At 47.2% G+C, this 25,274-nt stretch overlaps 1 long non-coding RNA gene across 1 annotated transcript; it reads right to left on the bottom strand.

The window, feature by feature from the left end:
• Positions 1-1,495: 1,495 nt before the first annotated feature.
• Positions 1,496-1,835, bottom strand: LOC113906260. The gene is made up of 2 exons (XR_003514820.1): positions 1,734-1,835; positions 1,496-1,586 (listed from the first exon to the last, which is right to left on the bottom strand). It is a non-coding gene; the product is annotated as an uncharacterized LOC113906260 (long non-coding RNA).
• Between the last annotated feature and the right edge of the window lie 23,439 nt (positions 1,836-25,274).

The raw sequence follows: 25,274 nt of genomic DNA, 5'->3' as shown, positions 1-25,274 counted from the left end.
CTTTTACTAATTTTCACAGGGCAGTGGCCCTGGGTCTGAGGCAGTCAAGGCCGGACAGAGCCAGCTGCCTCGGGTACTGAACAACACCAAGGGCGCTGGGCCCAGGGATGTCCAGGGAGGTGGGGGAGAGGATAGCTTGGCTCCAGACACAGCCACACCCCTGTGGTTCTCTCTGCCTGGACCTTCTATTCCTGGTAGCATCTCACTGGGCCAGGAACAAGTGGCTACTGACTAACGGAGGCCTCCAGGAAGCATGAACTGTAGGCATGAAAGCTTTTTAAAGTCAAGTGTGGGTGAAGAGGCATCTAGTGGGGAAATAGAGGACAAGGCAGTGGGTGTAGCCCCAGCTGTGCGTGACCTTGGACAAGTGATCTCATTTCTCAGCTTCCCCATCTGGGGTTTGGGGTAGGGAGGCTAACTTCCCCATGGACTTTGCAGAGAAGAAATAGGACTTTGCTTGTAAATCACTTAGCACAGTAAATCTGAATGTGGGTGACCATCAGAGAATAAAACAGCTCTGGGAGGTAGGCCCAGCAGGAGGCACTCACTGGACCCTGGGACTTTAGGAGCCCTCAGAAAGGTTTTAATTACTTCCCCAGTGGGCGCAGTGGTAAAGAATTCTCCTGCCAATGCAGGAGACACAAGAGACTCAGGTTCGATCCCTGGGTCAAGATGATCCCCTGGAGTAGAAAATGGTAACCCACTCCAGTATTCTTGCCCAGAAAATTCCACGGACAGAGGAGCCTAGTGGGCTACAGTCCACAGGGTCACAAAGAGTCGGACATGACTGAGAGTATGGCACACACACAATTTACAAAATCAAGAGGAAAAAGTGAATACATTAATAATGAATATATAGCAGCAAATTCAGCCTGAATTATGTCTGCTTTGTGTTAGGTTTGCCAAAATGTTCATTCAGGTTTTTCTGAAAGATGATATTAAAATACCCAAATGAACTTTTTGGCCAACCCAATACCAATTTTTAATTTAAAATTTTTTATTTATTTATTTTTAATGAAGGATGAGACCCAAAAAAACAGAAGTGCTCAGGGCCTGTGGAAGTCACAGTGCAGGCCTGAGCCCTACGTTATGCAAATACTCTGGACATCCTTTCTTCAGGGACATCAATCTACTTGGTAAATAACAACAGAGCTCTGACATATCCCTCTCTGAAAAGGACACTGCAGTTTAGTCGCTAAGTTGTGTCTGACTCGGCGACCCCATGAACTGTAGGCCACCAGGCTCCTCTGTCCATGAGATTCTTCAGGCAAGAATACTGGAATGGGTTGCCATTTCCTTCTCCAGAGGATTTTCCCAACCCAGGGATTGAACCTGGGTGTCCTGCATTGGGAGGCGGGTTCTTTACCACTAAGCCACCGGACACACTCAAGGACAAATTCTAGGCAGGTTCTCTTAGAAGTACCCCCCCAACACACACACCCAGCAGCCCCACCATCATCCCAGGGGAGAGTGGGTGATAAGCCATACATTTGTACCTTTGAGGCCTTGACAATGGGTGTTGAGCAAGTATTGATCCAGTGACTTGATTCTGGGTTTCCCCGGTGATGTTCAGATTCAGATTCTCACTGGGAAAAGAAAAAAAAGGAAAACACTTGGCACCAGAGACTCAAACAAACCAGCCTGATCCAGGATGGCTGGCAGCAGCCAGAGCTTATAAATAACTGCGCTGTGGCCCCAGCCCCGGAGGAGCCATTGCGTACAGCCCGTCCCACCTGGGCCTCAGCTGGCACCTGTGGCATCTGCAAGCTGCTATTTGCTGCTGGAGGAAGAGGGACTTGGGTGACTTTCATGGCTGCACTTGTTCTGGCCCAACAGGTGGCCGAGCTCCCAGCCGGCCAGCGTGGGAAAGGTCACAGGACTCATGTTACTTGCCTTGAACACGTGTCCTGCAGCCTGGGACCCAGACTTGTTTACTTTATTATGAAATGTGTTTTAACAACCCACGCTGCTTTCTTCTGAGGCTAAAGGATGAGAGATGAGGGGTGCCTGAGGGCAGCCTCCTAGGAGCCATCATGCTTAGAAGCTGTGGCTCTGGGAAGGGATAAGGGGTCCCTTGTCCCCAAGGGTGGGGGTCTCAGTGAGCCCACTTGCCCTGTGCACTGTCCGTGACCATGACTCTTCTCACAGGCCCTGTCTCTGCCCTGCCAAGCTGTCAACATCTTCCATGACTCCCACTTGTTGTTGTTCAGTTGCCAAGTTGTGTCTGACTCTCTGTGACCCCAGGGACTGCAGCATGCCAGGCTTCCCTGAACTTCAGTATCTCACTGAGTTTGCTCAAATTCACATTCACTGAGTCCATGATACTAGCTAACCATCTTATCCTGTCCTACCCCTTTGTCCTCCTGCCTTCAATCTTTCCCAGCATCAAGGTCTTTTCAGTGAGTCAGCTCTTCACATCAGGTGCCCAAAGTATGGGAGCTTCAGCATCAGTCCTTCCAAGAAATACTCAGGGTTGATTTCCCCTAGGATTGACTGGTTTGGTCTCCTTGCAGTCCGAGGGACTCTCAAGAGTTTTCTCCAGCACAATTTAAAAACATCCATTCTTTGGTGCCCAGCCTTCTTTATGGTCCAACTCTCACATCTGTACATGACTACTGGAAAAACCATAGCTTTGACTTTTCGGACTTTTGTTGGCAAAGTGATGTCTCTGCTTTTTAATACACTGTCTAGGTTTTTCATAACTTTCCTTCTAGCTAGCAAGCGTCTTTTCATTTCACGGCTGCAGTCACCGTCCACACTAGCACCAAAATGAAGCAACAGGCCACCCTGCCTGTCACCACCCAGGGTGGACTCAGTGTCTCTCTGGATGAGGAGAGGATGCTGTTTGGGAGGACTTCTGGGTCTACTCTCTGTTTCCTAGTGTAAGCATCCCTCTCCAAATCAGGGTACATTAGGGGTCAGCAGGGATAGGAAGAACTGCTGAGAGGACCTTCTGGGCAGGCCAATAGGAGAACCCCAGGACCACTTTTTACCTTTTTATGCTATTCATGGAGTTCTTGAGGCAAGAATGTTGAAGTGGTTTGCCAGTCCCTTCTCCAGAGGACCACGTTTTGTCGGAACTCTCCACCATGACCTGTCTGTCTTGGGTGGCCCTACACATCATAGCTCATGGTTTCACTGAGTTACACAAGGCTGTGATCTATGTCATCCATTTGGTTAGTTTTCTGTGATTGTGGTTTTCATTCTGTCTGCTCTCTGATGGATGAGGATAAGAAGATTGTGTGAACTTCCTGATGAGAGGGACTGGCTGTGGGGAAAACTGGGTCTTGCTCTGGTGAGCAGGACCATGTTCAGTCAATCTTTAATCCAATAATCCAATTTTCTGCTGATAGATGAGGCTGTGCTCCCTCCCTGTAGTTTGGAGAAATGGATAGAGGATGAGATGGTTGGATGGCACCACTGACTCAATGGACATGAGTCTGAGCAAGCTCTGGGAGATAGTGAAGCACAGAGAAGCCTGTTATGCTACAGTCCATGGGGTCACAAAGAGTTGGACATGACTCAGTGACTGAACAACAACAACAGGACCACATCAGAGGCCTGGCCACTGAGGTTTGGATTTAACCCTTTAATCCCCCGGTGACCCCTCAAGCCCCTGCAGTGCTCGCTGGTGCACAGAATGGAAGATCTCAGAAACAGGCCAGGCCAGAGGCTTTATGAGTTAGACTCCCAGTGCTTGAGTGTTAGGGAGCCAAGGACAAAAGCCCTGGGGGAGCTGACCACACAGCAGGTCCTGCCAGTCCACAGCACAGTCACAGCCTCCTGTTTCACCTCCTTCCAACGTGGCAAAATGGGAATACCAGGAATTAGATGGCATAAGTAGGTTAAGGCTTAGTCTACATAATCCCTGGCACATAGTCCATGCTGTTTTATTTTAATACATTTTACAGATGAAGTTCAGAGACTCAGGGATGTATTCATTTTGGCCATAACAAATCCCCACCAACCTGGTGACATAAAACAACAGAAATGTATTCTCTCGAATTTCAGGGGCCAGAAGTCTGAAATCAAGGTGTCGGCAGGACCCAACTCCCTCCAAAGACTTTCGGGGAGGAGGCTTCCTGGCTTCTAACAGCTTCCGGCAGCTCCAGGCCTTCCTCACCTTGAGGTACACCACCTGAATCTCTGCCTTTGTTTCTCACAGCCTTCCCCTCTTCTGTCTTTTATAAGAGTATCAATCATTAGATTTAGGGCCAATGACAGATAATCCAGGATGATCTCAAGTAGAGATTCTTAATTATATCTGCAGAGGACTTCTTGGGTGGTCCGATGGCTAAGACTCTGTGCTCCCAGTGCAGGGGCCCCGGGTTCGATCCCTGGTCAGGGAGTTAGATCCCACCTACCAGAACTAAGAGTTACCCTGCTGGAACTAAAGCTCCCAGGTGTTGCAACTAAGACCTAGTGCAGTCAAATACATAAATAAATATCTAATTACATTTGCAAAGACCCTTTTTTCTAGATAAGGTCATGTTCACAGGTTCTAGGTAGATCCATGGTGGCAGGGGGTTGGGGACCATTCAACACACCACAGAGGCTAAGGGCAGGTGAGTTAGTGGTGAAAAGGAAGACAAACCAGCTCCTTCATTGCCTGCCCTCTGGTCATGGACACGGAGACTGATCAGCAGGAAATACAGAGTGTCCAGATTTCCTACTGACGAACATGCTGGGAGGTTTCGAGCAAGACCAATGGATCAGCAAGTAGAGCTGGAACTGGAGGGAGAGTGAATTCTACGTAATTGCTCTGACAATCCACCTGATCTCTGTCCCCCGTGACAGGTCACTCCCATTGAGAACGAATGCGTATGACTCTACGTGTGACACTCCCTCTCAGATTAGATTCTGGCACCAATTTCTTTGGCTGCTTTGTTGCTGTGTGAGCAAGCTCCAGGAGGCAATGAAGGACAGGGAAGCCTGGAGTGTTACAGTCCATGGGCTCACAAAGACTCAGACACGACTGAGCAACTTAAACCAACCTAACCCTACTGCTATAAACACGTCCACATTTGATCTGGCGTCAGAAAGTCGTACCCCCACCCCCACCCTGGAGGCATGGGCCACAGTCCTACAGACAGGGCTCAAATTCTGTCACTTGCAGAACTGTCCCAGATTCCAATCCCAATTCAAGCCCTAGAATGGAGGGAAAGGAGAGTCCAGAGCTGAAATGACCCTGACAGTGTTTTTGTTCATGGCCTGCTCCATCTCTGGGACCGCACAGCCGAAGAGGCTTCACAGGTGTGCGTGGCCAGCTCCTGCGTAAAGCAGTTCTGGGCACCTTTAAATAAGCCTCCTTGGCTGGTCCTGGGTCGACCTGAAGCCCAACTTGGGGCTGTCATGAAAATAACCCTATAACCCTGAGTCATCCTGAGAATTCACACAGTGAGTATGACTCATCTCAATGGATATCGCCTTAGCACAATCAGTGAGGGAATTGTTCTGTGTTGTTTTGTAACAACTTTATGAAACTGTAATTCACATACCATACAATCCATCTATCTAAAGCGTACAATTTGATGGTGTGTAGTATGGAGAAGGCAATGGCACCCCACTCCAGTACTCTTGCCTGGAAAATCCCATGGACAGAGGAGCCTGGTAGGCTGCAGTCCATGGGGTTGTGAAGAGTCGGACACGACTGAGCGACTTCACTTTCACTTTTCACTTTCCTGCATTGGAGAAGGACATAGCAACCCACTCCAGTATTCTTGCCTGGAGAATCCCAGGGACGGGGGAGCCTGGTGGGCTGCTGTCTGTGGGGGTCGCACAGAGTCGGACACGACTGAAGCGACTTAGCAGCAGCAGCAGCAGTATACTCACAGTCTTGTGCAGTCATCAACAAAATCAATTTTAAAACATGTTGATCACCCCTTAGCCATCGCCCTTTAATTTTCCCTCCCCTCAGCCCCTCGCAACTGCCAGTCTTCTTTTCTTTCTGTCTATGGATTTGGCTGTTCTGGACCTCTCATATAAATGGAATCACAGTACCATAAGACGGGGCCTTTTGTCTCTGGTTTCTTTCCCACAGTGCAATGTTTTCAAGGTTCATCTGTGCCATAGCCTGTATCAGCACTTCTTTCCTGTTTCTGCTGAGTAATATTCCATTGTGAGGACAGACCACATTTTGTTTATCCATCCATCAGTTGATGGATATTTGGATTTTTATGCTATTTAGTTCTCAAGGATATGCTGCTATGAATATTCATGTAAGCAAGTTTTCAAATTGCTTTCTTTTTGGAATCACCAGCCAGCAGATGTACAAATGTCTGTAAGGGAACCACATGCCCTGTCTAGCTGGCCAAAAAGTTCATTCAAATTCAGGGCAAATGTGGAGTTTGTCTATGAAAAGGAGACAACAGGTGATGTCATAGTGGGAGGTACCCAAAGTGATTAGAGAGACGCATTTTCAAAGATGATAAATGCTGGTGAGCAGGAGTCCCTGGAGAAAGTCGAGCACAGTTAAAATGCATTTGCAGCAACAGAGATGGACCTAGAGATTATCATTCCAAGAGAAGTAAGTCACACAGAGAAAAACAAGTAACGTATGATATCACTCATAGGTGGAATCTAAAAAAAGATTACAAATGAACTTATCTACAAAATGGAAATAGAGTTGCAGATATAGAAAAAAACTTACGGTCACTAGGGAGAAGTGGGGGAATGGATAAATTGGGAGATTGGAACTGACACATACACACTACTTTGTATAAGATATGAAGACGGGAATGCAACCCACTCCCAACCCACTCCTTGCCTGGAGACTCTCATGGGTGAAGGAGCCTGGTGGGTCCAAGTCATGGGAGCCTGGCGGGCCCAACTCATGGGGTCACAAGGAGTCAGACACGACTGAGCAACTCACACACACATATACATATATAAGACAGATAACTAATAAGAACCACTGTAGAGCACTGGGGACTCTACTCAACTCTCTGTAATGATCTGTAGGGAAAAAAGAATCTAAAAAGGGGTATGTGCATATATATATATATATATATATACACATACATACATATAGCTACTCAGGTGGCTCAGTGGTAAAGAATCCTCCTGCCAATGCAGGAGATATGGGAGATGCAGGTTCAATCCCTGGGTCGAGAAGATCCCCTGAACAAAATGACAACCCACTCCAGTATTCTTCCCTGGGAAATCCCATGGACAAAGGAGTCTGGAGGGCTACAGTCCATGGGGTTGCAGAGTCAGACGTGACTGAGTGACTGAGCATGGCACGGCACATATATTAATGTGTGTGTGAGTGTGTGTGTGTGTAACTGATTCACTTTACTGTATACCTGAAACTAACACAACATTGTAAACCAACTATAGTCCAAAAAGAATTTTTTAAAAAGAAAATGAGCTGTAAAGCTGTGAAAAGACAAAAATAAAATAATAAAATGCAGGAGATAGAATAGGAAAACTAATCAGTGGTTGCCAAGGGTTGGAAGGAAGGCACAGGAGAATTGGGGGGATGGAATGAAATGGTTCTGTATAACACTGTGATGATGGATGCAGGACACTGTCCACTGTCAAATCCCCAGAGCTTTACAGCACAGAGAAAACCTTAATGGAGACAAATTTTTTAAAAAATCATTTAGGAGATAGTGGGGGAATCCCAGGATAGAGTGCAGACTGTGAAAAAAGAATGTAACTGTATTAGAAAAGTCACATAACCTCCCTGAAGGAGATAGGGGAGAAAAGGTGCTGATCTAAAGTTTCTTAAGCAACTGCGGGAATGATTGGTGGCCATAAGACTTTGTTGTTGCTGTTCAGTCACTCAGTCGTATCCAACTCTTTGTGAACCCATGGACTGCAGCACGCCAGGTTCCCCTGTCCTTCACTATCTCCCAGAGTCTGCCCAAACTCATGTCCACTGAGTCGATGATGCCATCCAATTATCTCATTCTCTGTTTCTCCTTTCTCATCCTGCCAAAGTCTGTTGACAAAGGGAGCTGTACGTAGTGCTGTTCTCTTGCTGATAAATTCGTTGCTTGTGGTGAGCAAGCTAACACTCCTGAATCACATGGATAAATAAATAAGTAAGGGGATGGCGGGTGGTGGGAGCTGAGTTTCTCCCATTTGCAGAGGGAAGTTATAGATAAGCAAGGGAAAGGCTGGAATGAACCACTGGTGCTGGTTTACAGTTGGAGATATAAGCAGAAACTCATTTATCTTGTAAAAATATAGATGAGTAAATACAGAAATGCTGTCGTTGTTAGTCAGTCACTAAGTCATGTCCAACTCTTTGTGACCCCATGGAAAGCAGCATGCCAGTCTCTCCTGTCCTCCACTATCTCCCGGAATTTGCTCAAATTCATATCCATTGAGTCAGGGATGCTATCTAACCATCTCATCCTCTGCCACCCCCTTCTCCTCTTGCCCCCAGTCTTTCCCAGCATCAGAGTCTTTTCCAATGAATTGGCTCTTTGCATCAAGTGGTCAAAATATTGGAGCTTCGGCTTCAGCATCAGTCCTTCCAATGAATATTCAGGATTGATTTCCTTTAGGATTGACTGGTTTGATCTGCTTGCAGTCCAAGGGACTCTCAAGAATCTTCTCCAGCACCACAATCCAAAAGAATATTTTCTTTGGTGCTGAGTCTTCTTTATTATCCAACTCTCACATCCATAGATGACTACTGGAAAAACCTTAGCTTTGACTAGATGGACTTTGGCGGCAAAGTGGTATCTCTGCTTTTTAATATGCTGTTTAGGTTTGTCATAGCTTTCCTTACAGAGAGCAAGCATCTTTTAATTTCATGGCTTCAGTCACCATCTGCACTAATTTTGGAGCCCAAGAAAATAAAATCTGTCACTGCTTTAACTTTTTCCCCTTCTATTTGCCATGAAGTGAAAGGACTAGATGCCATGACCTTAGTTTTTTGAGTGTTGACTTTCAAGTCAGCTTTTTCACTCTCCTCTTTCAGTTTCATCAAGAAACTCTTTAGTTCTTCTTCACTCTCTGCCATCAGAGTGGTATCATCTGCATATCTGAGGTTGTTGATATTTGTCCCAGCATCCTAGTCGTGTGTATTATACACAGGTTATCTATATTTCCACACAAATTTCCAATTTTGTTCCTTTAGAGGGCACACGGCACCCAGACCTAGGTTCCTAAGCCTGTTCTCCTTGATAACAGACACCAGGGCTCCTGGAAGAAGTGTCTAATTCTAGCCTGGGGGAGGAGCCTGAAGCATCTCGGAAGCCTGGAAGGAAGGAAGGAAGTGCTTCCAAAACAAAGGGATGGGGCCACATCAAAGGACCACAGAAATTACTAAAATTGAATCAACCCAGAGTCAAAGGTAGGAACAATTTGAACAAAAAAGAAATAACATATTTGATAACTCAAAGGATAAAATAAATATCTGTGAGTCTGTATTGATACAAATAAATGATTAAGCAAATAAAAGAGGGAGAGAGAAAGTTTCTGTATGGGAAAATTGTCAATAATTGATGTAAATATTGACCCCTCGAGGAGGTGAAGCTTGACTCCCCACCCACTAAGCAGGGGCTGCACCTACGGAGTTCTTCCAGGGAGCACAGTATGGAACGGGAGACAAAGAACTTTACAGACACCACCTCAGCCAGGCGATCAAAGTCAACATCCACGGCGGTGAGCATGTTGACAGGCAGCCTTGAAACGTCGTGATGAGGATGACACTTCGTTTCTGTGGTCTTCCTCCCAAGAGCCCTTAAACACCAGTCTAGTCATGAGAAAAACAAACCACCACACGAACCCCAAATGAGGGACAGTCTACTGACAACCGTACTTCCCCAAACCATCAAGATTCTCAAAGACAAGGAAAGTCTGAGAAACTGTCCCAGCCAAGAGTAGCCCAAGGAGGCATGACAACAGAATGTCACGTGACATCTTGGGTGGCACCCTGAAACAGAAGAAGGATGTTAGGAAAAAACCAAGGGAATTTGAATAAAGTGTGAACTTTAGTTAATAGTAATGTACAATTGGGTAAGAGGGTTGTATACAAGAAGTCTCTGTACACTTTTCTGTAAATCATCAATGTTTCTAAACATACCGAGTACAGGAGACCCAGGTTCAATCCCTGGGTCAGGAAGATCCCCTGGAGAAGGAAATGGTGACCCACTCCAGCATTCTTGCCTGGAGAATCCCATGGACAGAGGAGCCTGGCAGGCTACAGTCCATGGTGAGGTCTCAAAAGTCGGACAGGATTTAGCAACGAAACCACCACCAAACATAAATCTTTATTTAAAAAACAATCTAAAATGTATAAGGAGGGGCCACTGACAGAGCTGGAGGAGAGTGGGGAGCACTTGGCCTGGGGCAGGAAGATCCCTTTCCAACTCCCAGGGAAGCAGGGAAGAAGGGATGGTGCCGTGTGCAAGGGTCACTGGCAGGAAGCCACAGTAGTTCAAGGAGGCAGACAAGCTGGCATCATTAAGGTCAGCCGGGGGCGGGGGGCATGGAGGAGGGTGGCAGAAGGTGGTTCCGAGCAGAATAGAGGTTTGCAGAGGCCACTGCTGAGAGAGGGCACAGTGGAGGGCAGAGAGCTTGAATGTGCCAGCATCATCTACTAAACTATGGAATGTGAGCATTTGGTTTCCCTACTCTTGGAAAAAAGAACCCAGCTATTTGTTACTCCCTCCCTTCTCCTTAAGACATACCAACTGGGTTTGAGGCTGGACCCTTAGAATTCTCTGCTCTGAGGCCAAATTCAGAGTCTTCTTAGACTCAGAAAAGAATTGAATTGCCTGCGGCTGCGGGCTGAGGGAAAGGCCGGTAGGGAAGGGGCAAACTGAGGGCTGGTCTGTATCCTTGGGGGGCCCTGGGGGAACAAGCACCTGGAGGATGTGGGGGGAGGTGGGAGTGGGGCTCCCAGCTTCATCTGGAAGTGGGCAGCTAGGACAAGGGCATATCAGCACCGACCAATGAGGAGCGAAGTTCTAGGAGTCCTGTCCCCTAGGGTCTCAATGGCCTCCGGAGACCTTCAGCATCTCTGCAGGTGGGAAGGCAGGAGGCCAGGGCTGCAGTAATACCTGAGAGTGAATTTCCCTTCCATGCTGCCTGACAGGGTTCCAGAGCAGTTATACTTTTTAAAAATATAATTATTTTTTAATAAATTATTTTTTAAATAAAAAAATAATTTATTTGCTGGTGTCAAGACTTAATTGGGCTGGCAGAATCTTTTTTTTAATATTTATTTATTTTTAATTTTTGGCTGTTCTGGGTCTTCTTGCTGTGCAGACGTTTCTGTAGTTTTGAAGAGTTGGGGCTACTCTCTAGCTGCGATGCACTGGCTTCTCATTGCTGTGGCTTCTCTTGTTGCAAAGCACAGACTCTACAGCATACAGGCTTCAATAGTTATGGCTCTCAGGCTCTAGAGCACAGGCTCAATAGATGTGGTGCACAAGCTTAGTTGCTCTGAGGCATGTGGGATCTTTCTGGATCAGGGACCGAACCCATGTCTCGTGCACTGGCAGGCAGATCCTTTACCACTGAGCCACCAGGAAAGCCCTTGGAGAATCTTTCATTGCAGCACATGGACTCTCTAGTTATGGTGCCCAGGCTTATTTGTTCCCAGGCAAGTAGGATCTCATTTCCCCAACCAGGGATTTAACATGTGTCCCCTGAATTGCAAGGTAGATTCTTAACCATGGGACTACCAGGGACGTCCCCAGATACACTCTGATTTAAACAAAATCAAGAAAATTAAGTGACATGGGTTGAACCACGTCTCCCCCAAAATTCATGTTGAAATTGTCAAACCCAAGTCCGTGTGCTTGCTGCACAGTTCAGTTCAGTCGCTCAGTCATGTCCGACTCTGCAACCCCATGGACTGCAGAAGGCCAGGCTTCCGTATCTGTCACCAGCTCCCGGAGCGTGTTCAAACTCATGTCCATCAAGTCAGTGATGCCATCCAACCATCTCATCCTCTGTCATCCGCTTCTCCTCCTGCCTTTAATCTTTTCCAGCATCAAGGTCTTTCCCAGTGACTCAGTTCTTTGCGTGAGGTGGTCAAAGTTTTGCAGTTTCAGTTTCAGCTGCAGCATCAGTGCTGCACAGTGGGGCCAAACAAAGCAAAACACCTGAGTTTCTGGAGAAAGAAAGATTTATTCGCAGAGCACCAAGGAGAATGGGTGGAGAAGGCAATGGCAACCCACTCCAGTGTTCTTGCCTGGAGAATCCCAGGGACGGGGGAGTCTGGTGGGCTGCCGTCTATGGGGTCACACAGAGTCGGACATGACTGAAGCGACTTAGCAGCAGCAGCAAGGAGAATGGGCAGTTCATGATTAAAAGACTCAAACTCTCTGATGGCAAGGGCTTTTAAAGACAGTGGTGGTGGTGGTGGTGTTCAGTCGCTAAGTCACCTCCAACTTCTTGCAACCCCAAGGACTGCAGTGCACCAGACTTCCCTGTCCTTCACTATCTCCCAGAGTTTGCTCAAACTCATGTTCATTGAGTCGGTGATACCATCCAAACATCTCACCCCCTGTCATGCCCTTCTCCTGCCCTCAACCTTTCCCAGCATCAGGGTCTTTTCCAATGAGTTATCTCTTCCCATCAGGTGGCCAAAGTACTGGAACTTCAAGTTCAGCATAAGTCCTTCCAATGAATATTCAGGGTTGACTTCTTTTAGGATGGACCTCCTTGCAGTCCAAGGGAGCCTCAAGAGTCTTCTCCAGTACCACAATTCAAAGGCATCAATTCTTTGGTGCTCAATCTTCTTTATGGTCCAACTCTCACATCTGTACATGACCACTGGAAAAACCATAGCTTTGACTACATGGATCTTTGTCGGCAAAGTCGTCTCTGCTCCTTAATACACTGTCTAGGTTTGTCATAGCTTTCCTTCCAAGAAGCAAACATCTTTTAATTTCATGGCTGCAATCACCATCCACAGTGATTTGGGAGCCCAGAAAAATAAAATCTGTCACTGTTTCCACTTTTCCCCTTCTATTTGCCATGAAGTGATGGGACTGGATATCATGATCTTAGTTTTTTGAATGCATGACACTAAAGACAGTGTTAGGGGTAGGATGGCTGATCATGGACCTTCTTCTGATTGGTTGGTGGTGTGACAATAAGGTGATGAATGGGAATCTCAGTTTCAACCTTCTGGTTCCAACCAGTCTGGGGTCCGGTACTTGTGGTCAGCATGTCATCACCATCCTCCACTGGGTGGGGTCTAAGTTTATGCAGAACAACTCAAAGAGTTGGATCAGATTGTTATCTCTGTCCCTTCAGGAGGAACTAGGAGTCCTGGGACTTTATTGTCCTAATCATTAACTGCTGGATCTGCTCTTTGGAACTCGGGGAAAGCCTAGGAGACTAAAGTCTTTTTTTCTACAAACAAGAAACAAGAGACAGTGGAGGTACTGTTGTTCCCAGGGGGACACCGGAGGGTCCTGCTTAGTTTCAATTTCCCACTTTTCTTAGATACTCCTCAATCCTGAGGGGAACAGGGAACAGACAAGGACGAGAATAAAGTTTTAGAAAGAAAGGTTAATCATAAACTCGGCAGGAAAACTCAGTTTCAGTTTTTTCAGTTTTGAGGTAGACTCGGTTTCAGAAACCATAACTGGTAGGACCTCAGCACGTGACTGTATTTGCAGTCAGGGCCTTTAAAGATGTGCCTATGGTTGAGTGAGGTCATACAGATGGGCTCAAAGCTCTTAGAGAGACGCCAGGGAGGGAAGGCCGGCTGAGGACACAGGGAGACAGTGGCGTCTGCAGGCCTAGAGAGAAGCCCCAGGAGAAACCAAACCTTCAGCACCTTGATCGTGGAGTCTCGGCCTGCAGAACTATGAGAAAATCCCTTTCTGTGGCTGCGGCCACCCAGTCTGGTACTTTGTTCAGGCAACCTAAGCAGACTGAGACATTAGGTAATCTGACATTTGAGAATAAGGAGTGGCATTGACACCCACCAGGATGGGAGGGGTGAATTCCTGAGAAGGGTGGGTGGGTTCCTGGGTGACTAGCCAGGGAGCAGTTTCCTGACTCGGAGAATCTCATCACCCTGGTACAACCCTTGTTGTCCAGAAGTGTGTGGGCTTCTGGAGGCCATGACCACCATGTCTCCCTTCATGGTTTGATATTGGTGCAGCCTGGATCTGGGGTGAGTGGGTCCGACTCAGTCGTGTCCAACTCAGTCGTGTCTGACTCTGTGATCCTATGGACTGTAGCCCACCAGGCTCCTCTGTCCATGGAACTTTCCAGGCAAGAATACTGGAGTAGGTTGCCATTTCCTACTCCAGGGGATCTTCCCAAACCAGGGATGGAACCCATGTCTCCTGTGTCTTCTGCATTAGCAGGTGGATTCTTTATCACTGAGCCAGCTGGGGAGTGGGGGGTGGGGGAACCTGGATCTGGTAACAAGAGCTTTGAAACCTCCATGTGAGACCAAGTGATCTTGCTCATTCCCAGCATCCAGTCCTTCCTTCCTTCAGTGTAAGTAATGCTTAGTGTAAGGGGCATTGTACCAGATGCAGCAGTATCATCAACTGCTTTATCTCCAATATCACAACCCAAGGCTCAGTGAACTTTCCGCACCAAACAGTAACTATTTTCAGCTTTACAGCCATCCCATCTATGTCTCTACTACACAGTTCTGCCTACATAGGGAAAGCAGCAGCCATGAGCACTACGTAAATGAATGGACAGGGCTGTGTCCCAGCAAAACTTGAAGGACACAGAAATTTAAATTTCTGTAGTTTTCACCTGTCATGAAATATTATTTTCCTGGTGATTCTTTCCCAATCCTTTAAAAATGTAAAAACCTGGACTTCCTGATGGTCTAGGTGTTAAGACTCCGTGCTCCCTATGCAGGGGACATGGGTTCAATCCCTAGTTGGGCAACTAGGGATTCCCAGAGAATCCTAGGGAACTTGAGATCCAGCAAACCACATGATGTGGCCAAGAAAAAAATACAACTTAAAAAAAAAATCAAAAAAGTAAAAATAAAACTTCCCTGGTAGTCCAGCGGTTAAGAATCCGCCTGCCAATGCAGGGGACACGGATTCAATCTCTGGTCTGGGAAGATTCCACATGCCAGGGAGCAACTAAGCCCGTGTACCACAACTACTAAAGCCCGGGCACCAAAACTCCATGCTCAGCGACAAGAAAGGCCTCCACAGTGAGAAGCTCAAGCACTGCAACTAGAGAAAGCCCTCTCACAGCAACGAAGACTCAGCACAGCCCCCAAAATTAAAAGTATAAAAAGAATTTTTAGCTTCTGGGCTATACAAAACAGACCTTAAGGTTGTAGTTTGATGATCTTTATTCGAATTTTTCAAAAAATTCATCAAGCCAAATATGTAATAAAATGACCCAGAGTCTAACAGATTCATCAGGGTTCCTCTGTTTCAATGCCTTGTTGATGGATATGAGTCTCTTTTATTTTTTTAAAGATTTGTTTAATTACATGTTTCTTTATTTATTTTTGGCTGGGCTTCCTGGGTCTTCCTTGCTGCACGAGGGCTTTCTCTGGTTGTGGTGATCAGGGGCTACTCTTTGTTGTGGTGCTCAGGGCTTCTCTTTGAAGTAGCTTCTCTTCCTGTGGAGCATGGGCTCCAGCCACCAGGGATTCAGTAGTAGTAGACACAGGCTTAGTTGCCAAGTGGCATGTGGGAATCTTCCTGGAGCAAGGGTCAAACCCATGTTGCCCGCATTGGCAAGCAGATTCTTAACCACTGGACCACCAGGGAAGCCAGATGGATATGATTCTTGATGTCGTATCTGAGCTACAAAAATTGAGGTTAAGATGGGTTCCTTCCAATATTTCACAATAGCCAAGATATGCAAACAACCTAAATATCCACTAACAGATGAATGGATAAAGAACATGTGGCATACAGATGCAATGGAAAACTACTCAGCCATGAAAAAGAATGAAATGATGCCACTGGCAGCAACACAGATGGGCCTAGAGATTATCATACTAAGGGAAGTAAATCAGAAAGAGAAAAACAAATACTATATGATATCACTTAAAAGTGGAATCTAAAATAAGACACAAATGAACTTACCTGAGAAACAGAAACAGACCCACAGATTAGAGTACAGACTTGCTGTACTCTTGCTGTCAGGGGGAGGGAGAGGGTGGGAGGAACGGATTGGGAGTCCAGGATTAACAGATCTGAACTATTGTATATAGGATGGATAAACAACAAGGTCTTGCTGTATAGCATAAGGAACTACATTCAGTATCCTCCAATAAACCATAATGGGACAGAATATTTAAAAAAAGAATATACCACAGAAACTAACACAACAGGAGCATCTCTGGTGGTCCAGTGGTTAAGAATCCACCTTCCAATGCAGGGGACTCGGGTTCGATCCCTGGTTGGGGAACTCGGGTTCCACACGCCGCAGGGCAACTAAGCCCACTTACCACAACTAGACACTACAGAAGCCTGCTTCCTGCAATGGAGACCCGGCACAGCCACAAACAAAAGCAAAACAAACCAAGAAAAGAAACAAGCACTCATTGTAAACCAACTGTGGTGGTTGATGCTTTAGTCGTTAAGTCATGTCCAACTCTTTGCAACCCCATGGACTGTAGCCCTCCAGGCTCTTCTATCCATGGGATTTCCCAGGTGAGAATACTGGAGTGGATTGCTGTTTCCTTCTCCAGGGGATCTTCCTGACCCAGGGATCAAAGTTGGGTCTCCTGCATTGAAGGCAGATTCTTTACCAACTGAGCCACCAGGGAAGCCTAAAATCAGGTCAATTTTTTTTTTTTTTTTAATGATGGCAGGACTTCCCTAGTGGTCTAATGGTTAGGGCTCTGCATTTCCACTGCAGGAAATGCAGATTCAATCTGTGGTCAGGGAACTAGGATCCCGCACGCTGCACAGCACAGCCAAAAAAGAAAGAAAACATAAGATGGGCAGGATGGGTATCTCCACCTCCACCCTGGAAGTTGATCCTGGAATGAAAATATTCACTTAAATTCACTTTCCCAGTTTACTCATCACTCAAGACTTGTGACTTGTGACCCAATCTGCTTCTAAAGTTCTGGGAATGGAAATCTGATCTGTGACTGCAGGGTTGCCTATAAGGGCACAGATGGGAGCCAAGTCCCAGCACGGTGTCCCTAACAAGCAGGCATGAAGTGCCAGCCCTGCTCCTCCATTGGAAGCCTCGCTCATCCCTGTGGTTGCTAAAGTAGTGCTGGCAACCCCAGGCTTATCCTAGAGCATCAGCCGAGCTCCTTTGTGCTCCCCCAGGGGAAAGCCCGAGGAGTGAGAGGGCAGAGCTAGAGGAAGGAAACATCTCCAACCTCACAGTACAGCAAGTTCCCGGGACCACTGCCAGGACCAGCCAGTCTCCCAGGGATGCACAAACAGAGAAAGAAGGGAAGCGGCATCAAATCGGCTGGCACATGCCCCAAACCAAGAAGCGTGTTTAAAACCTCCTTCTATGGGTAAACAGGGGCTTCCCAGATAGCACTAGAGGTAAAGAACCCACCTGCCAATGCAGGAAACACAAGAGATGCGGGTTCAGTCCTTGAGTCAGGAAGATCCCATGTAGAAGGAAATGGCAACTCACTTCAGGATTCTTGCTTGGAGAATTCCATGGACAGAGGACCCTGGGGGGCTACAGGCCATGGGGTCGCAGAGAGTCAGATTCGACTGAGTGACTGAGCACATGGATAAACAGTAAGATCCTACAGTATAGCACAGGGAACTATATTCAATACCCAGTGATAAACCATAGTAGAAGAGAATATGAAAAAAAAGTCTGTGTATGTATTGAATATGTATGTCTTGACTATGTATGTAATGAATATAACTGAATCACTTCGCTGTACAGCAGAAATCAACACAATGTTGTAAATCAACTATACGTCAATAAAATAAGTTAAAAAGCAAAAACCTCACTCTACACTAAACGGGAGGTGAATTTCACCTCAACTTAAAGCCAAAACAAAAACACTTTAAAAGGAGATCCAGTCTAAAATTCAGAGACTTTTTTTAAATCTTATGGTGGCACAGAACAGCATGTGGGGTCTTAGTTCCCTGACCAGGGATCAAACCAGGGAAGTCCCATAACATTCACGGACTGTTTTAAAGAAGTATCTTTATGGGTACAGAGTTACTTACTGAAACTAAGTGAACCAACTTTCCCATAGCAAGGCTCACACTTGTCCAGGCGATGGATGAGAAGGAGGTCGGGGCAGGTCAGTATTTTTCACAACTCTGTTATCTACTCATTTTACTTGTGCTTCCTGGGCTGGGCACAGGGTGAGCTGTAAACACTGTAGCAGGACAGACAACTGTAAACAAATGCTTCTCCCTGGGACATCCGGCTGAAATGTCCTAGGGTGGCCCTGGGTGTGCAGAGGAAGCAATGCTGAGCGGGCCGGGAGGCCAGCAGCAGGGCTCCTCCAGGAGAGGAGGTGACATTTAAGGTTACTTTACATCAGTGAAAGGGGAAAGAATCCCAGGGAGAGGGCATGGCCTGTACAAAAGCATGGGGACATGAAAGTGTCTCAGGGAAGAAGAATCTGGTGATACTCTCAGGGAAGATTGTGCTTTTTTTTTTTTCTGCCACACCTTGAAGCATGTGGGAGGGCTTCCCAGGTGGCTCAAGTGGTAAAGAACCTGCCTGCCGATGCGGGAGGCACAGGAGACGTGGATTTGATCCCTGGGTCAGGAAGATCCCCCAGAGCGGGAAACGGCAACCCACTACAGTATTCTTGCTTGGGAAATCCCGTGGACAGAGGAGGCTGTCAGGCTACAGTCCATGGGGTCACAAAGAGTTGGGCACAACTGAGCACATGCATGCACTGCATGTTTGATCTTTGTTCCCCCGCCAGAAATGAGCCTTACGTCCCCTGCAGTGGGAGCGTGGGGTCTTAACCACTGGACTGCCAGGGAAGCCCCGGTGAATTGGGGCTTGCATTCAGCTGGGCACCTTAGGATGGGAATTCTGCAGAGTCAGGGTTGAGGATATGAGGCCTCTGCCAGACCCTCCAACACTGCTCCCAGGACGACTGAACTTAACGGATTAAACCTTGTCCGGGATTAACCACATCTCCTCAACCAGCCCCACGTCATGGCGAACACTTCCCAGTAGGCCCCCATGGCTTCTGGAATCCTCTGTGAGGACAAGAACATTTCTGGACTGTGGGGACACATGTTCAGAGTGAAACAGGAGCTGATCGCCTTGAGAGTCACTTTGATGGAGAGATGCCCAGCCCCCACCCCCCTCAGGGACAGTCTGAGCTTCGTCCCACTCAGTCTCCTTGGGGCCCCCTCAGGGTCTGGCCCCACATCCCCACATGAGTAACAGCTTGTTGGCACCCCATTATCCTTCTTCTCCCTGCTCACCTCCCTGCCCCACCTGTGAACACCTCCCACACCGACTGGCCCAACCCAGGGCCTTCTCACAGGCCCTACTTTGAGGAAAAGCAAAGGCAAACATGTATGGATGTGAGAATTAGACTATAAAGAAAGCTGAGCGCCAAAGAATTGATGCTTTTGAACTGTGGTGTTGGAGAAGACTCCTCAGAGTCCCTTGGACTGCAAGGAGATCCAACCAGTCCATCCTAAAGGAAATCAGTCCTGAATATTCATTGGAAGGATTGATGCTGAAGCTGAAACTCCAATAGTTTGGCCACCTGATGCAAAGAGTTGACTCATTTGAAAAGACCCTGATGCTGGGAAAGATCGAAGGCAGGAGGAGAAGGGGACGACAGAGGATGAGATGGTTGGATGGTATCATGGCTTCAACAGACGTGAGTTTGAGTAAACTCCAGGAGTTGATGATGGACAGGGAGGCCTGGCGTGCTGCAGTCCATGGGGTCACAAAGAGTCAGACATGACTGAGTGACTGAACTAATCTGAACTGAAAGGCAAACATAAATTTCCCCTTTAGTTCTTTTTTTTCTTTTCTTTTTTTTGGCTGTGCCAGGTCTTAGTTGTGGCATGTGGGATCTACTTCCCTGACCAGGGATCGAATCCAAGACCACATGCATTGGGATCATGGAGTCTTAACCACCAGACCACCCGGGGAAGCCCCTACCCTTTGGTTCTTTCTGGATCACAAAGGTGGTATAAATTCAAACTCCAAACTCACATGAAGGCAGGCCTGTGGGCACAAGTTTTCAGAGGAGCTCTTTTGTTCTTCCTCCTTGTGTCCAGACGAACAGACAAGTTTTTGTCCCCTGACTTTAAGAGCAGTTATGTTAAAATCCGGGCTTCCCAGGTGGCTCTAGTGGTAAAGAACCTGCCTGCCAATGCAGGAGATATAAAAGATGCAGGTTCGATCCCTGGGTTGGGAAGATCCTATGGAGAAGGGAAATGCTATCCACTCCAGTATTCTGGCCTGGAGAATTCCATGGACTTTATAATCCATGGGGTCACAAAGAGTCAGACACGACTCAGTGACTTTCACTTTCCCTGGTGGTCCAGTGGTTAAGAATCCGCCTGTCAATGCAGGGGACATGGATTCAATCCCTGGTCTGGGAAGTTCTCACATGCCATGAAGCAACTAAGCCTGTGAGCCACAACTACTGAAGCCCGAATGCCTAATAGCCTGTGCTCTGCAACAAGAGAAACCACTGCAATGAGAAGCCCACGTACCGCAACAAAGAGTAGCCACCCCACCTCACTGCAACTAGAGAAAGCCCGTGCAAGCAATGAAGATCCAGTGCAGTCAAAAATAAATAAATAAAGTAAAAATGTGAGATAGTAAAAGTATTTTTTAAAGACCATATACAAAAATATAAATATTTTTTAAAAGGGTATGTTAAAAAACTTTTTTAATAAATGATTCAGAGAAAAACTGATTTTGATTTTTAAAGTTCTCCTTTGTGTTCCATCTTGATGTGGAGGAGTTTTGCAGCAAGGGGTGCTTTTCAGGATCTCAAATCAGTTGTATTTCTGGAAACACAGGCTCTGGTACCAAAGCATGAAGGGCCTGCAAAATCCCTCAGCGTCCCCATCAGCATCCCCTTCACAGTCTTGTAAATGCCGTCAGAGAGCCTGCTTCTCCCTGAGTGTGTGGTTCAGCCATGTCTGCACTGCTACAGACTCATGGGGCTTGAATTAGTGAAGTTCTAGGATGCATTCAGAGTGTAGGTTGCTGCAAGACAATCCCCAGGCTAGGGGTGTGGGTGGGGTAAAACCAGATCCTGAAGTCCATGTTGGCCTGGTGCTGACCTGGCATCTTCCCTCCCTTTCTGACAAGGCTCCAGCCACCCAGGCCTCCTTCTTCCAGTTTCTCACAAATCTAAGCTCACTCCCACCTCAGGGCCTTTGCACCTGCTGTGTCAATGGTGGGGACACTCTCCCCAGGCTCTTACACGTCTAGCTCCTTTGTAGCCTCCACATCTAGCCTAATACCACTTCTGCAGACAGGCCTTCCCTGACCATCCTCTCTGAAATGACTGTTAGATACTTAAAACAATTTACCATCACAGCACCCTACTTACTTCCTTCAGGGAGTGGGACATGTAATAATTTAACTTCACAGACCATTTGTTCCTTTGTTTATTGACAGTCACCTCTGCTGGAATTTGAGCTCTGTGATGGGTGGGGACCACTTCTTTTTCTTACTTGAGGTCCTAGTGCCCAGATCAGAAGGAATTCAGGTAGAAGTTGTGTAAAAAAAAAAAACAAAAACCACAATGACTCCATTAAGCCCTCAAATCGAGCTTAGACCTAGAAGACAACCTGTGGGTGACAATGTCCTTCTTTTTATTTATTTATTTATTTTTGGCTACACTGGGTCTTCGTTGCTGCATGTGGGCTTTCTCTAGTGGTAGGGAGCAGGGACTGCTCTTCGATGTGGTGCTCAGGCTTCTCATTGCAGTGGCTTCTCTGGTTGCAGAGCACAAGCTTTAGGAACTGTGGGCTCAGTAATCATGGCTCCCAGGCTCTAGAGCACAGGCTCAGTAATTGTAGCATACAGGCTTAGTTGCTCTGCGGCATGTGGGATCTTCCTAGATCAGGGATTGAACCTGTATCTCCTGCATGGACAGGCAGACTTTTTACCACTGAGCCACCTATGAGAGACAGTATGTGTGGGGGAGATTCTGAACAACCTGGTGAAGTAAGCACTATAAGCATCTTCTTATAAAAGAGGAAAGTCAGGTAACTCAACCCAAGTTATACAGCCCATTAAGTACCACAATACACAGTGACGTGCTCAGCTGTGATTAACTTTGAAGGTCATGGCCATGGCAGCCAAAGTCCTTCTGGTAAGAACCCAGTCTGTCTGCCTTCCCTACTCTTGCATTCCTCCCCCTTCACTGGTAACAGATTTACCAGTCAGCACAAACAGGAGTGATCAGTGGGAAGGTGGCTTACAGGTCAGGGAGAAAGAATGGGAATACATTCTGCCGAGAGTCCCTAATCCAGTCCTGGGAGGGTTGGAACATGGACTCTGGAGCTCAACTACCTTGGTTCAAAACCTCTGTGCCTCGGTCTCCTCCTCTGTAAAATGGGGACAAGAATAGCAGTCTTCACCTCACAGGATCTGAGAACAGTTGAATGAGTTCACATGGGTACAGGTGCTCTGTAAAGGGTTAGCTAGGGGACTTCCCTGGAGGTCCAGTGGTGAAGACTCTACTCCCAATGCAGGGGGCCTAGGTTCAACCTGTGGTCAGTGAACTGGATCCCACATGCTGCAACTGAGACTTTCATGCCACAACTTAAGATCCCACATGCCACAACTAAGACCCGGCATAGCCAAATAAATTTTTTAAATACATATTAAAAAAGACAATAAAGGTTAGCTAGGATCCTGGGTCGCTTTTTTAGAACTGCCACATCTCCTTGACCTGGGCCCAGGGCAGCAGCCCAGCTCGGCCCCTGCTTAGACTGTGAGACTGCCAGGCTTGCAACCAGAGCCAGCTCCCTGGGAGGACTGCAAACATGGGATAATTTCCAGGAGCTAATGAATCCTTCAAACCTTGGAATTGCTGGCACATCACCCTTTCGGCCCTCTGAAGCATGCCTTGGTTCCACCTCCCTGGGTGAGTAGGCCCAGGACAAAAGCCCATTGAGAAGTGACCATCAGAGCCTGAAGGATAATCCAAGGATACACAGGCACCTGTGCCCCCCTGCACGTCTGCAGGGACCTGCTGAGACTCCCAGGCCTGCTTCCATATCCGCCGTCTACCAACTCCCTGAGGTCCCACAGGAGGCCAGAGAGAGCAGTTTTCCCCTCGATTTTGTCAATTACAACTGAGCTGAAACTGCCCCGAGATAAACAGCTCTTCTCTCAGCTTCCCCAAGGGGAGTTCTCAGCGCATTTCTCCCGGTTTACTTACACGGGTGAAGGATTTCACAAAAGGGTAATGGGAGTCACCACTGGGCTCTGACATTTGTGGTCATCAGTGTTGATGTTGAGATGTGCACCCAGGCTCTAGGTCATCTACATTGGGTCCACACTTTTTTTTGGCCATGTCACACAGTTTGTGGGATTTTAGTCCCCCGACTTAGTTCATTACCCATTAATCATCAGGTCTCCAAGAGAATGAAGCCTCAGGCATGTAGGATCCTCTAAAGTTTAGCCCCTAAAGATGCCCTCTGCTATGCTCAGCTCTGCAACAGAGTAGGGGGCAAATCAGTATTAGTTGCATGAATGAATGAATAAGTAGTGTCTGCCTTGTCTCTCCTTCCTGCTCAGCCCAACTCTTCGGTGGTTGGAGGTTGCTTTGTGTCTAGACACCGTTGCCTCTCCCTGGGATGGCTGCATCCATGTTGATACTCCTGGCCCAGCATCCCTCAGAGGTCAGCACAGCCAGCCTCAGGTACCAGGTTGAGGAGAACAAGGGTCTCTCCCCAGTTCAGAGCCCCAACCTGTGGAGAAGGATCCAGACCCCACTTCTCAAAGTCTCTTGCCTAACAGCCTTGGCAACTGCCAGCCGCCCCCACCAATCAGTGTAGCTTAAATCCTTATGGGTTTATAGTCTTACTGGTAGGTAAAAAGTCTACCTGCAATGTGGGAAACACAAGTTTGATCCCTGGGTTGGGAAGATTCCCTGGAGAAGGAAACGGTAACCCACTCCAGTATTCACCTGGAAAGTCCCATGGACAGAGGAGACTGGTGGGCTACAGTCCAGGAGTTTGCAGAGTTGAACACAACTGAGCCACTTCACTTTCAGGGGTTTCCCTGGTGGCTCAGATGGTAAAGAGTCTGCCTGCAATGCAGGAGACCCAGGTTCGATCCCTGGGTCGGGAAGATCCCCTGGAGAAGAAAATGGCAACCCACTCCAGTATTCCTGCCTGGAAAATCGCATGGACAGAGGAGCCTGGTAGGAGTTTGCAGAGTCAGACATGACTGAAGCGACTTGGCATGCATGCATGCATGTTTACTGGCAGCTTCTATGACCAAGGGACAATTAGCTTATGTAATCCTCACCACAACCCTGAAAGGCAAGCACTATCATTATTTTTTCTTTTCTTTTTGGCTGCACCACTTGCCATGTGGAATCTTAGTTTCCTTACCAGGAATTGAACCTGTGTCCTCTGAAGTGGAAGCATGGAGTCTTAACCACTGGACTGCCAGGGAATTCCCAGCAGGCACTATTATTGTCCATCTCCTCTTTATAGTTGGGAAACAGATGCTCAGAGAAGTTAAGTGACTTGCCCAAGGTTCTGGCCTTTGAACCCACATGGCCTGACTCCAGTTATCTTCTGCCCCTTCTTGGTGATAAAACATTCCTGTTCCACAGGCAGGGCAGCTTACTTAACCTCTCCTAAGCTCAGTTTGCTCAGCTGTTAAATGGGTATAGTAAGAAGACATGGCTTGACGGGAGGATTGAATGAGGTAGCACTGGACCTGACTGGCATTCCAAAGAATAGCAAGGAGAGATAAGAAAGCCTTTCTCAGTGATCAATGCAAAGAAATAAAGGAAAACAATAGAATGGGAAAGACTAGAGATCTCAAGAAAATTAGAAATACCAAGGGAACATTTCATGCAAAAGACAGTGAAAGTGAATTCGCTCAGTCATGTCCGACTGTTTGTGACCCCATGGACTGTAGCCCACCAGGCTCCTCCATCCATGGGATTCTCCAGGCAAGAATACTGGAGGGGTTGCCATTTCCTTCTCCAGGGGAATCTTCCCGACCCAGGGATCGAACCCAGGTCTCCCGCATTGCAGGCAGATGCTTTAACCTCTGAGCTACCAGGGAAGCCCAAGAAAATTAGAGATACCAAGGGAACATTTCATGCAAAGATGGGCTCAATAAGGACAGAAATGGTATGGACCTAACAGAAGCAGAAGATATTAAGAAGAGGTGGCAAGAATATACAGAAGAACTATACAAAAAAG

This window comes from Bos indicus x Bos taurus, chromosome 16 (assembly GCF_003369695.1).
Source record: "Bos indicus x Bos taurus breed Angus x Brahman F1 hybrid chromosome 16, Bos_hybrid_MaternalHap_v2.0, whole genome shotgun sequence".
NCBI classification, from domain to species: domain Eukaryota; kingdom Metazoa; phylum Chordata; class Mammalia; order Artiodactyla; family Bovidae; genus Bos; species Bos indicus x Bos taurus.
The sequence above is the reverse complement of the archived record's forward strand: the minus strand, read 5'-3'. Positions and strand labels throughout refer to the sequence as shown.